We start from the raw sequence: 13,505 nt of genomic DNA, 5'->3' as shown, positions 1-13,505 counted from the left end.
TTCAAAAGCATTTAATAAAGCAGTTGTAAAAACAGCGCATGTATTCTCAGTCCCAAAAATGTAAAGAGTAAAAGGGAATCAAATGAAACTCACCTAATGTATTTTGTAGTAAAAATACATATGACTATATTGAACAATGCAGGGTTGGCCTCGGATTCACGACCTATATCATTTGTATATTTATTAATACATATAATTGAAATCAAATGAATTTATATATATAAAAATTTACTAGTTATTTCTTTTTTATATAAATAATTTATATGTTTCATTTATTCATTTTATATATAGAAATATTAATTTTATTATGTTATATGTATTACATATATTCATATTTTTATATATATCTTTTGTTTATTAAAATTATATTAATACTAATTACTATTAGTAGTGATAAAAATGATAATAATGATAATACCTAATATTTTAATAAGGATATTAATGTTAATAATTCTATTAGTGATAATAATAATGATATTAATGATAATAATAATAATATCATAAAAATATTAATTTTACTGTTAATTATAGTTATGGTAGTGATTTTAGTAATTACATAATAATAATACTTATAATGATAACTATAATATTAATACTAATATTAATTATAATGCTAGTAGTAATAATAATAGTAATATCAATAATAATACTAATACTTAATAATAATACAAATACTAATAATAATAATAATAATCAATTACAATAATAATTTATAATAGTAATAATAACAATAATAATAATAATAATAATAATAATAATTTTTAAAGTTATGGAACTACCTTAGAACCCCTTTTTTAAAAAATTTGAACCTAGCAAGGATCGAACCCGAGACCTCTCGCTCAAACGCTAACACCCAAGACCATTCTGCTGCTTCTGTCTTTCCTGAATTATACAGAATTCGATTTCATTTAACCCATTTTATATGTTTCTCTTCTTCTTCATGACATCAACAGTCGACCCATAACTAATCCTAAATAAACGTTTGTTTTAACTTGGCATCTTAATTATAAACAGCTTGTAATTAACAGTCTCAAATAAATAAAAAAAATTTAGGCAATATATCTGACAGGTTAGAAAAAAGAAAAAATAAAATTTTATATAAAAGCTTAAATCATGATTTTAAATCCTAGATTGTTTTAGCTTGTAATTACAACATAAATTATGTTTTAAATCATTCCTATAAACTTCTAAGATCATCAACTAAACTTGAATTGTAGCATAAAATCTGAATTTAGTCGATGAACATACCGTTGACTTTTAAATACCAAAATTTTGACTCTTCAATTCGAAATCGTTAATAGCAATTGGAATCTGAAAATCTCCAGATAGTTTGACTAGAGAATTACCAATCTAACTGCAATATTAGATTTTTAAATTTGATTCAATTTTAATCTGTTGTTCATCACGGTTAATTAGACTAAGAACTCCAATTCAAATCTCAAAGTTAAAACTGTTATAGATCATAGTTCCAACATGAATTATGTCGTAAATCACTCATGGAAGCTTTCTGAACCATCAATTGATCCATAAGCATCAATGTGAGTTCCAATTTTAGGATGAACGATTCAGTTGACTTTTAATGTTTTAACTTTGACTCCAAAATTCAAGTTAAATAAAGAAATTTGGCAATTGAAACTTTCCAGATTGTTTAAACGAAGTATTTCTAACAATTCCGCTTTAACACTTTTTGAAATTTGTTAATAATTCGAACTGTTTGAAAATTTAAAACAAGAACAAAGTATTTAACTGTGTTCCTGGGTTTTTCTGATTTAATTCGACTAGTTAAGGGTTGTTGGTGTTTTCAGTGATTTGTAATTGATAAAGTGAGTAAGAAGTCGACTGGTATTCTTAACCACTTGTGAGAATTCGTTTGATTTGTAGATTGAAGAGGTCGACAGGTTTAATCTCAGGGACAGTAAATAAATAAATAAAAACAAAGCATCGAATGAGATTGCTAACAGATTTTGGAATTTTCCTAGAGTTCAAATTCTGATTTGTAAGATTAGAATCAATTATCTATAGTTGGAAATTGATGGGAAACAGGTTTTTGATTCTGTGATCTTTAAATACGTATCCATCTATTATTATTATTATTATTTTTATATAATACCCGTATTTATATTTATGTATATATATATATCTATATTTATATAATATAATTTGTCTTAATATCTGTATTTATCTGCATTTATTGGTACTTATATTTTAATTAATCTGATTCACTAATAAATATAACAATAAATAATAATAATACCCTTAATATTATAAATAAATAATAATAATAATATAATAGTAATAATAAAAATATTATTATTAATAATAATGATAATAATAAATAATAATAGAGAAAATTTTGTCTACGCCTCACCTCCCCCATACCTCACGCATGTGAGATTGGTCATGTTGTTGTTGTTGTCGTTGTGATAATAATAACTATAAATTTATATCAATATTAATAATAATAATAATAATAATAATAATAATAATAATAATAATAATAATAATATTAATTATAATCATACCAACATTAATAATAATAATAATAATAATAATACTATAACAATTTATATATATATTAAATTTCATATAAATATATAATATAATATATATTAGTAATACTGATATCAATATTCATAATGAAGATAATATAATAACTATATCTTAACTCATAATTAAATTTAATATAATAATGTTATATCTTATTAGTTATGTAATACCTATGATAACACATTTAAATAATTAATATTTATATATTTTAATATAATTCAATATATATATATATATATATATATATATATATATATATATATATATATATATATATATATATATATATATATATATTCAATATTCTTTGTCTATATTTATACACGTTTTATTACCAAGATAATTATTTTAAGTATGTATATCGAATCAGATAAGTATAACATTATATGTTTAATACTTTGTTAACGTCAATCAATTATGTTTGAAATCTTTTATTTTCAATATACTCTATATATTTCAAATAATGAGTTTTAGTTATTATTTTTCATAATAACTAAATAACATAATAGTTCCTTTAATTTATTATGTATAATTGTTTACATATATAAATATCGATATTTCCATTTCTGTCTATTATTAAAGGTTCGTGAATCGTCGGCAATAGTCATAGGATAATTTAATATATGAAAACAGTTCAAAGATTTTTAGACTCAACAGTACAGACTTTGCTTATCGTGTCGAAATCATATAAAGTTTAAGTTTAAATTTGGTCGGAAATTCCCGGGTCGTCACAGTACCTACCCGTTAAAGAAATTTTGTCCCGAAATTTGAGTAAGGTCGTCATAGCTAACAATAAAAATGTTTTCATGACATATATGAGTTGATAAATAGAGTTTTATCATCATTAGGTATTTGAATAGAATAATTAAATTACTCGGAGCGTATGAGAGAAGCTATCGCAAAAGATTGAAATAGGAAAAGTAAGGATTCGTCTTAACTTTTGATGGAGCCAGGGTTGAATTCCGAAATTCAAGGGATTTGAAGAAAATCTTCGAAATTTAAAAGATTTTGATTCTTCGACGAATAAGGAAATTAAGATCTCTTTAATTAAATGCGATGATCTGTCTCGATTACTACATCTGATATTTCCATTATAAATTTACTTTTTCTGTTCCATTAGTTTTCACCACCTCTATACTTAATTCCCAACTTCAAAAGATTGTGAAAATGCTTAATCCAGTTCTGATTCTTGTCCTTATCCTTACTATCGCAACAATCATTCTCCTTTTCTAACTTCCACCTGAGGAATCCATTTTCTTCTACTTCGCCTTTGGGGTTATAGCGTTTTTGATTCTCCCGTGTCTTTATGTTGCGATAAACATTGATATACACGGTTTGTAATTTATGTGTTGTTATTGGGCTTTATATTCTCCCTTATTTTTCGGAGCTCTCAGCTTTTGTTTTCTCCTCCCGACCTTAAGTCAAGCGAATAGAGTTTTGAATGATTATAATGTTCTCAGCAGGAAGGAACGTGATAGCACGATTTGATTTTTCAAATTTATCAACATCACGGAAGATAGAACCATCAAGAATACATTTTCATGATATATTCAGAAATTAAGTAGAATGAAAGAGTTATGTAACATGGCACATGATGAAGTTATGATCTGTAAATCATCATGTTCCAATAGAAACTCATCATGACTTACTGTAATATAATCACGTTGATCAAATGTCATTATATTATACTAATTCATGCATCAATTTCTTTACATTTCTCCAGAATTCATTCATAAATTAAACTTAGATTTTTCAGAAGTTTCCAATATAATAAAACACAGGAAGCACAAAGAGGTTTATAATTTCGGACGAGAATATTTATAAAAATATCCTCAGAAATATCGAAGATATTTATGATGATATTTTGTAATTTCCAAGTTTAAAGGTTGATGAAGAAAAATTTTCCGCAAGATTTTAACATGACTTCGGAGCAAGATATTCTCTAAAGATTTCAATGGATCCGGAATTACCTGGATTTTTTTTTTTGAATATAGGGTATGGTCCTTGTATTTGTCCTTGGTCTTCTTCGTGGTTAGCTCAATCTGTTTTCCAGTTCCAACTTTTCTGAGCTTTTCCAACATACTATTCTTTATAATCAACTTCTGATGATTAAGGTCGTTTACGGTTGTCTACGGTTTTTGCTGCTTCATTCAGCTTTTTCAACATTCAGAGTATTGATTTGTAGACTGAGTGCTTTTCAGAATTTCAGAATGAAAGATCATAATTCTAAGAGATGAATGTTATACATATAACTGTTGATGTAGATATGCTGTGAGTTTTCAAAGTACTGATTACTGATTCCCGGTAATTGGTATGTCAGTTCTCGTTACAAGACGCGGATGAGTATATGATAGGGTTTCAATGAATAAATATAATAATTTATCATAGAGATTTAAGTTAAGAAGTAACAAGGTTGTTGGTACGTCTGCTGGTAATATGGTGGAATATAAAAGAATTCTCCGGTATCAAAAGGGTAATCGCATATATCATGATTATAGTAAGGCTACTTCAAATGAAAAGTCGATGTTGACTTGCTGGAGCTGTGACAAAATTGGCTACTTTGAAAAGGGATCACAAAGTTATTTTTGCTAATAAATGCCAAAGGATCTGTCGCGGCTACGTGTTAAACTTTTACTCAGTTGCCGAGAGTTTCTCAGGTGCAATACTATACACATAAATCTTTCCTTCCGTAGATGAAGTGCGGTTGGTTCATCCTCTCGATTGAGGTGTTTTCAAGAATCATGAAAGGTTTGAACGCAGATTTGTAATCGTCAAGATACAAATGAGGTTTAAGATGAAATCAAGTGGCAAACTTGAAGAAATGTTTAGTTTCATATGTTATAGTCAATATTTTAATTCATTTTAATTGTCCAATGTTATTAGTCCACAGTCGATAGTCCATAATTAACAGTCCAATAATTCATGTATAGTTTAATATATAATATTCGAATTAATTAATACGTATCGTGACCCGTGTACATGTCTCAGACTCGATCACAACTCAAAGTATATATATTATTGTAGAATCAACCTCAACCCTGTATAGAGAAATCGATCATTACTGCATATAGAGTGTCTATGGTTATTCCAAATAATATATATATATATATATATATATATATATATATATATATATATATATATATATATATATATATATATATATATATATATATATATATATATATGCGTCGATATGATATGTCAAAACCTTGTATACGTGTCTCGATATTTAAAGTGTGTAAAATAAATACAGAAATTAAATGACGATAAATAAAATGCGTAAAGTAAATAACAGAAATTAAATGATGATAAATAAAATTGCGAGAATGTAAATTGCGATAATTAAATTGCGATAAATAAAGTGTAATCAGTTAGCTGGGAACAATTAGCTAGGAACAGTTAGCGTGGATTCTTAACAAAATTTCTCATAGTTAATTTGTTTGTTTCTAACAAATTTTATTTTGTCAAATGTTTCCTTCATTATGCCACTTGTTGGATTCTGATAAATCAAAATCCAAATATGAAATTGGATGAATATGGTTATTCTGTGGTGAATGGATTTGTATATCGGTGGATGTAAGTAGGATAGTAAATGACTGTTGAATCAGCTTCGAAGAATGTACAGTGTAATTTATTAATGTGAGATATGAATATTCCTCGGGTATTACCTACCCGTTAAAATATTTTCATCATTAACAGTTTGTACAAAAGAATTTTTAATTACAATCTTTATGAAAACATATATACCTATATATTTTCTTCAGATGTAATCATAGATTTAATGAGTTAATATGATATTAAACTCATTTGATTTACCGTTAGAACAAGAATCTATAATCTCTAAAACATTAGAGATTACATAATCGCCATGTCGTACGAAGATAAATAATGTAGAATGTCATGTAGAACGAAGATAATCGAGGTAGGACATCATGTAGTATGATGATTATGCTGGAGGTACAGACTGAGAGCTTGAGACGTGTAGTGTTGAGGCTTGTGCTGTGGATGTTGTTGTTGGTGATACTGGTGTTGCCGGTGTTGTTGCTGATAGTACTGTTGGTGCCGATGATGTTGTTGAAGCTGGTAAATTTTGCACCATATTTTCCACATTGATCATTCGAGCGCGAAGCTCGTTGACTTCTTCTATTACATCGGGGTGATTATCGGTAAGAACGAGCGAATGAATAAGGTTTAGAATCTGAGATAGTATGTAATCATGACAAGAGATTCGGGAAATGAGGGTGAAAATGGTGTCTCGAACAGGTTCGCCGGTGAGTGCTTCAGGTTCATCGTCAAGAGGGTAATTTGGTTGGTAGAAAGGATCGCCTTCTTCGTGTCTCCATTGACTAAGTCTACTACAAACCCATCAGATGAATTGATGATGGCCGATTGGTTGATCCATTCCGGTTATACTGCTTTCGGAGCTCAAGTGTGTTTCCATATCGGAATAACTGTCGGAATAACTATCGGAATAGTTATCGGAATCTGAAGGGCTCGAACTGATTGAGGGATTCATCTCGTACGATCAGATGAAGGATTTTCGATAAGAAATAGATTATAGGATGTAGTTTAGTACCCTGCAATACATAATTTACCTATGCATATATAATACTAAAATCCCATAAGTTACGGAGGAATTTACGGAAGTTGTCAGGCAAAGTCTACAGTAACAGATATGCTAAGATATGAATTAGCAGATACGCTAAGATACGAATTTTGTCTATACACTATTCACGCAATCATTGCAGTAAGATGTATCTAGACTAAGAATGATAAACAGGTAATTTCCTAAGGATGATAAGCAGATGATTTCCGACACGAAATGATAAGCAAAACTTTTGACATGCAGACACGGTCGAAGTCCAGACTCGCTAATGCATCCTAACGACTTATCTGTTAGACACACTAATGCAGACCTGGTTCGCTAAGACCACCGCTCTGATACCAACTGTAGTGCCCCGTCCTAATCCATCTGGACGAAGTCATCATCATTTGATCCCAGAGCGATGATCGACTCCAAGTAATGTCCTTAAAATGAGCAAATGCACAGCGGAAGATTTCTTTCATACATGAGAATAAACATGCTTTCAAGTGTCAACCAAAAGGTTAGTGAGTTCATAGGTTTATCTTAAAACAATAAAATTCATCATTTTGATAGACCACAAAATTTAAATGCTGCATGGTACAAATGGGCCCGAATCCTATACCCACCCGTAATGTACATGCTATATCTTTTAAATACAGTACATCTTTCTCGTGTACGAAACCATTTTCATAAATCATAGTAACCATACACATATCTTGTGCACAAAAATAACATACACATAACCTGTGTATAAAATCATTCTCTCGATATATAACATTCACATCACCGGTGGCAATTATCATTTCCACATAATTCAATGGTGGCAATTATCATGTCCACATAATTCAATGGTGGTAATTATCATGTCCACATAATTCAATGGTGGTAATTATCATGTCCACATAATTTAATGGTGGCAATTATCATGTCCACATAATTCAATAATAATCCGCAGAACTTCTATCTGCATAATAATTCATTCGAGGAATGTTTTGCTTGTGTCTATCTCGTCAAACATTTATAAAATCATTTCATATATTCGCAGTTCAAAATATATTTCAAAAGCATTTAATAAAGCAGTTGTAAAAACAGCGCATGTATTCTCAGTCCCAAAAATGTAAAGAGTAAAAAGGAATCAAATGAAACTCACCTAATGTATTTTGTAGTAAAAATACATATGACTATATTGAACAATGCAGGGTTGGCCTCGGATTCACGACCTATATCATCTGTATATTTATTAATACATATAATTGTAATCGAACGAATTTATATGTATAAAAATTTACTAGTTATTTCCTTTTTATATTAATAATTTATATGTTTCATTTATTCATTTTATATATAGAAATATTAATTTTATTATGTTATATGTATTACATATATTCATATTTTTATATATATCTTTTGTTTATTAAAATTATATTAATACTAATTACTATTAGTAGTGATAAAAATGATAATAATGATAATACCTAATATTTTAATAAGGATATTAATGTTAATAATTCTATTAGTGATAATAATAATGATATTAATGATAATAATAATAATATCGTAAAAATATTAATTTTACTGTTAATTATAGTTATGGTAGTGATTTTAGTAATTACATAATAATAATACTTATAATGATAACTATAATATTAATACTAATATTAATTATAATGCTAGTAGTAATAATAATAGTAATACCAATAATAATACTAATACTTAATAATAATACAAATACTAATAATAATAATAATCAATAACAATAATAATTTATAATAGTAATAATAACAATATAATAATAATAATAATTTTTAAAGTTATGGAACTACCTTAGAACCCCTTTTTAAACAAATTTGAACCTAGAAAGGATCGAACCCGAGACCCCTCGCTCAAACGCTAACACCCAAGACCATTCTGCTGCTTCTGTCTTTCCTGAATTATACAGAATTCGATTTCATTTAACCCGTTTTATATGTTTCTCTTCTTCTTCATGACATCAACAGTTGACCCATAACTAATCCTAAATAAACGTTTGTTTTAACTTGGCATCTTAATTATAAAAAGCTTGTAATTTAACAGTCTCAAATAAATAAATAAAATTTAGGCAATATATCTGACAGGTTAGAAAAAAGAAAAAAAAATTATATAAAATCTTAAATCATGATTTTAAATCCTAGATTGTTTTAGCTTGTAATTACAACATAAATTATGTTTTAAATCATTCCTATAAACTTCTAAGATCATCAACTAAACTTGAATTGTAGCATAAAATCTGAATTTAGTCGATGAACATACTGTTGACTTTTAAATACCAAAATTTTGACTCTTCAATTCGAAATCGTTAATAGCAATTGGAATCTGAAAATCTCCAGATAGTTTGACTAGAGAATTACCAATCTAACTGCAATATTAGATTTTTAAATTTGATTCAATTTTAATCTGTTGTTCATCACGGTTAATTAGACTAAGAACTCCAATTCAAATCTCAAAGTTAAAACTGTTATAGATCATAGTTCCAACATGAATTATGTCGTAAATCTCTCATGGAAGCTTTCTGAACCATCAATTGATCCATAAGCATCAATGTGAGTTCCAATTTTAGGATGAACGATTCAGTTGACTTTTAATGTTTTAACTTTGACTCCAAAATTCAAGTTAAATAAAGAAATTTGGCAATTGAAACTTTCCAGATTGTTTAAACGAAGTATTTCTAACAATTCTGCTTTAACACTTTTTGAAATTTGTTAATAATTCGAATTGTTTGAAAATTTAAAACAAGAACAGAGTATTTACCTGTGTTCCTGGGTTTTTCTGATTTAATTCGACTAGTTAAGGGTTGTTGGTGTTTTCAGTGATTTGTAATTGATAAAGTGAGTAAGAAGTTGACTGGTATTCTTAACCACTTGTGAGAATTCGTTTGATTTGTAGATTGAAGAGGTCGACAGGTTTAATCTCAGGGACAGTAAATAAATAAATAAAAATAAAGCATCGAATGAGATTGCTAACAGATTTTGGAATTTTCCTAGAGTTCAAATCCTGATTGTTAAGATTAGAATCAATTATCTATAGTTGGAAATTGATGGGAAACAGGTTTTTGATTCTGTGATCTTTAAATACGTATCCATCTATTATTATTATTATTATTATTATTTTTATATAATACCCGTATTTATATTTATGTATATATATATCTATATTTATATAATATAATTAGTCTTAATATCTGTATTTATCTGCATTTATTGGTACTTATATTTTAATTAATCTGATTCACTAATAAATATAACAATAAATAATAATAATACCCTTAATATTATAAATAAATATTAATAATAATATAATAGTAATAATAAAAATATTATTATTAATAATAATGATAATAATAAATAATAATATAGAAAAGGTTGGCTACGCCTCACCTCCCCCATACCTCACGCATGTGAGATTGGTCATGTTGTTGTTGTTGTTGTGATAATAATAACTATAAATTTATATCAATAATATTAATAATAATAATAATAATATTAATTATAATCATACCAACATTAATAATAATAATACTATAATAATTTATATATATTAAATTTCATATAAATATATAATATAATATATATTAATAATACTGATATCAATATTCATAATGAAGATAATATAATAACTATATCTTAACTCTTAATTAAATTTAATTAATAATACTGATATCAATATTAGAGGTAGTCATTTTAGTCGAAAGAACGACGTCTTGATGACCATTTTGAAAAACATACTTCCACTTTGAGTTTAACCATGATTTTTGGATATAGTTTCATATTCATAAGAAAAATCATTTTCCATAAAGAACAACTTCTAAATCAAAGTTTATCATAGTTTTTAATTATTTAATCCAAAACAGCCCCCGATTTCACTACGACGGCGTATGTCCGGTTTTACGGTGTTCTTCGTGTTTCCAGGTTTTAAATCATTAAGTTAGCATATCATATAGATATAGAACATGTGTTTAGTTGATTTTAAAAGTCCAGTTAGAAGGATTAATTTTTTTTTGCGAACAAGTTTAGAATTAACTAAACTATGTTCTAGTGATTATAAGTTTAAATCTTCGAATAAGATAGTTATATATATATATATATATATATATATATATATATATATATATATATATATATATATATATATATATATATATATATATATATATATATATATATATATATATATATATGAATCGAATGATGTTATGAACATCATTACTACCTCAAGTATAGTAAGTAAACCTACTAAAAATAACAAGAAATGATCTAGAGCTTCAAAGGATCTTGGATGGCTTGGAAGTTCTTGAAGTAGAATCATGACACAAAAACAAGTTCAAGTAAGATTTTCTACTCGAATTAAGATAGTTATAGTTATAGAAATTGAATCAAAGTTTGAATATGAGTATTACCTTGAATTATAATGATAACCTACTGTAAGTAACAAAGGTTTCATGAGATTATGGATATATAGAAACTGAATTATGGATATATATATATATATGGTTAACATGAGATTATGATAAGTAAGTATCTCACTAAGTATATTAACAATGAGTGATATACATAAAAATGAGTTTATTGAATTAAGAGACTCGAAACGATATATATAACGATTATCGTTATAACAACGTCTTACTAAATATATATGAATCATATTAAGATATTGATACACTATGTTTAACATGATAAAATGATAATTAAGTATATTGAAAGGACCCGTCCTAATCCACCTGGACGAAGTCATCAACATTTGGTCCCATTGCGATGATCGGCTCCAAGTAATGTCCTTATATTGAGCAAATGCACAGCGGAAGACTTAATTCGTACCTGAGAATAAACATGCTTTAAAGTGTCAACCAAAAGGTTGGTGAGTTCATAGGTTTATCATAACAATCATTTCAATATGTTAGTAGACCACAAGATTTCATAATCACAAACATAATACACTCGCAAGTGTATGTAAAGCATTCTAAGTGGTTGAGCACTTGGTAACCATACTTAACATTTAATCAACGTCGCATATTCCCTTTATTATGAAATCTCACTACACCGTACCAAGTGTAGTCACCAAAACGAAGTACTGTGCAACCGTTGAATACTGGTCGTCCAGTCCGATTGGGGTTGTCAGGCCCGATAGATCTATCAACAGGATTCGCGTTTACAATACCCATGTAAATAGTAGTTACCAAGCTACCGGAAAATATGCCAGTGGTACAACTCAACGTAGAATATATTTTTAAGTACTTGTGTCTATTTTGTAAACATTTATAAAAGCAGCGCATGTATTCTCAGCCCAAAAATATATATTGCAAAAGCAATTAAAAAGGGAGCAAATGAAACTCACTTTTGCCTTGAAGGTATTTAATTCGACTTGGTCTCCGATAGATATCACGAACCTAACCATATATATAATATATCAACATATTTTCTTTTTAAGTAATCGTTACATATATATATATATACTTTTAATACTTTTAATATTTTCTTAGTCCGTAGTTAGCAGTCCGATGTTAGTGGTCCACAATTAGTTACTTAAATAAAATAAATAAAGAACTCATCGTATTCGTATTGATCAGAATTAATGTCGACCCATGGTACCATGTTGTCAAATGACGTGTTGCGTACATAAAGTACCGTGTTGTCAAATGACGTGTTGCGTACAATCATGAGGTCTTATGATTAATCTTCTCGTGTTGTTTACGGGTGGTCCTAAAATATATAAAATCAAATCATAAGTAATTATATATAAAATATCATATTAATTAGAAAAGATATGATTAATTTACTTTTTCTCCAAATATTTTCGTAGTTAAACTAGCTTCGGATACCCAATCTTGTTTTAGTCGTAGTTTCTTCATTACAACTCCGTTTTTGTTGGTTCAACTTGCCACTTCCTTGGATCGAGTCAAATTTTAAGAATATGAACTTAAAATACCTTAGTTTATATTCGAAATCATAGGTTATAGGTCAAACTTTGGTGAAACTTATGAAAGTGATCATTTTCCATCATAAAAACAACATTTAATGATCATTTTTCTAAAAATACTTACACTTTGAGTTAAACCATGAAATATTTATGTGTTAACATATTCATAAAAAATATCATTTTTCCAGAACATGAACTTCCAATTCAAAGTTCAAGATGGTTTTTAATTATCCAACCCAAAACAGCCCCCGGTTGCACTCCGACGACGTAGATTCAGTTTTTAAGATGTTCTTTGTAAAACCAAGTTATATATTGTTAGGTTAGCATATAATTATGATATATTACAGGTCTTGAAGTGTTTTAAAAGTCAAGTTAGAAGGATCTATTTAGTTTGCGAACAAGTTTGAAATCATTCAAACTA

The sequence above is a fragment of the Rutidosis leptorrhynchoides genome, chromosome 8 (assembly GCF_046630445.1).
Source record: "Rutidosis leptorrhynchoides isolate AG116_Rl617_1_P2 chromosome 8, CSIRO_AGI_Rlap_v1, whole genome shotgun sequence".
Classification (NCBI taxonomy): domain Eukaryota; kingdom Viridiplantae; phylum Streptophyta; class Magnoliopsida; order Asterales; family Asteraceae; genus Rutidosis; species Rutidosis leptorrhynchoides.
The sequence above is the reverse complement of the archived record's forward strand: the minus strand, read 5'-3'. Positions refer to the sequence as shown.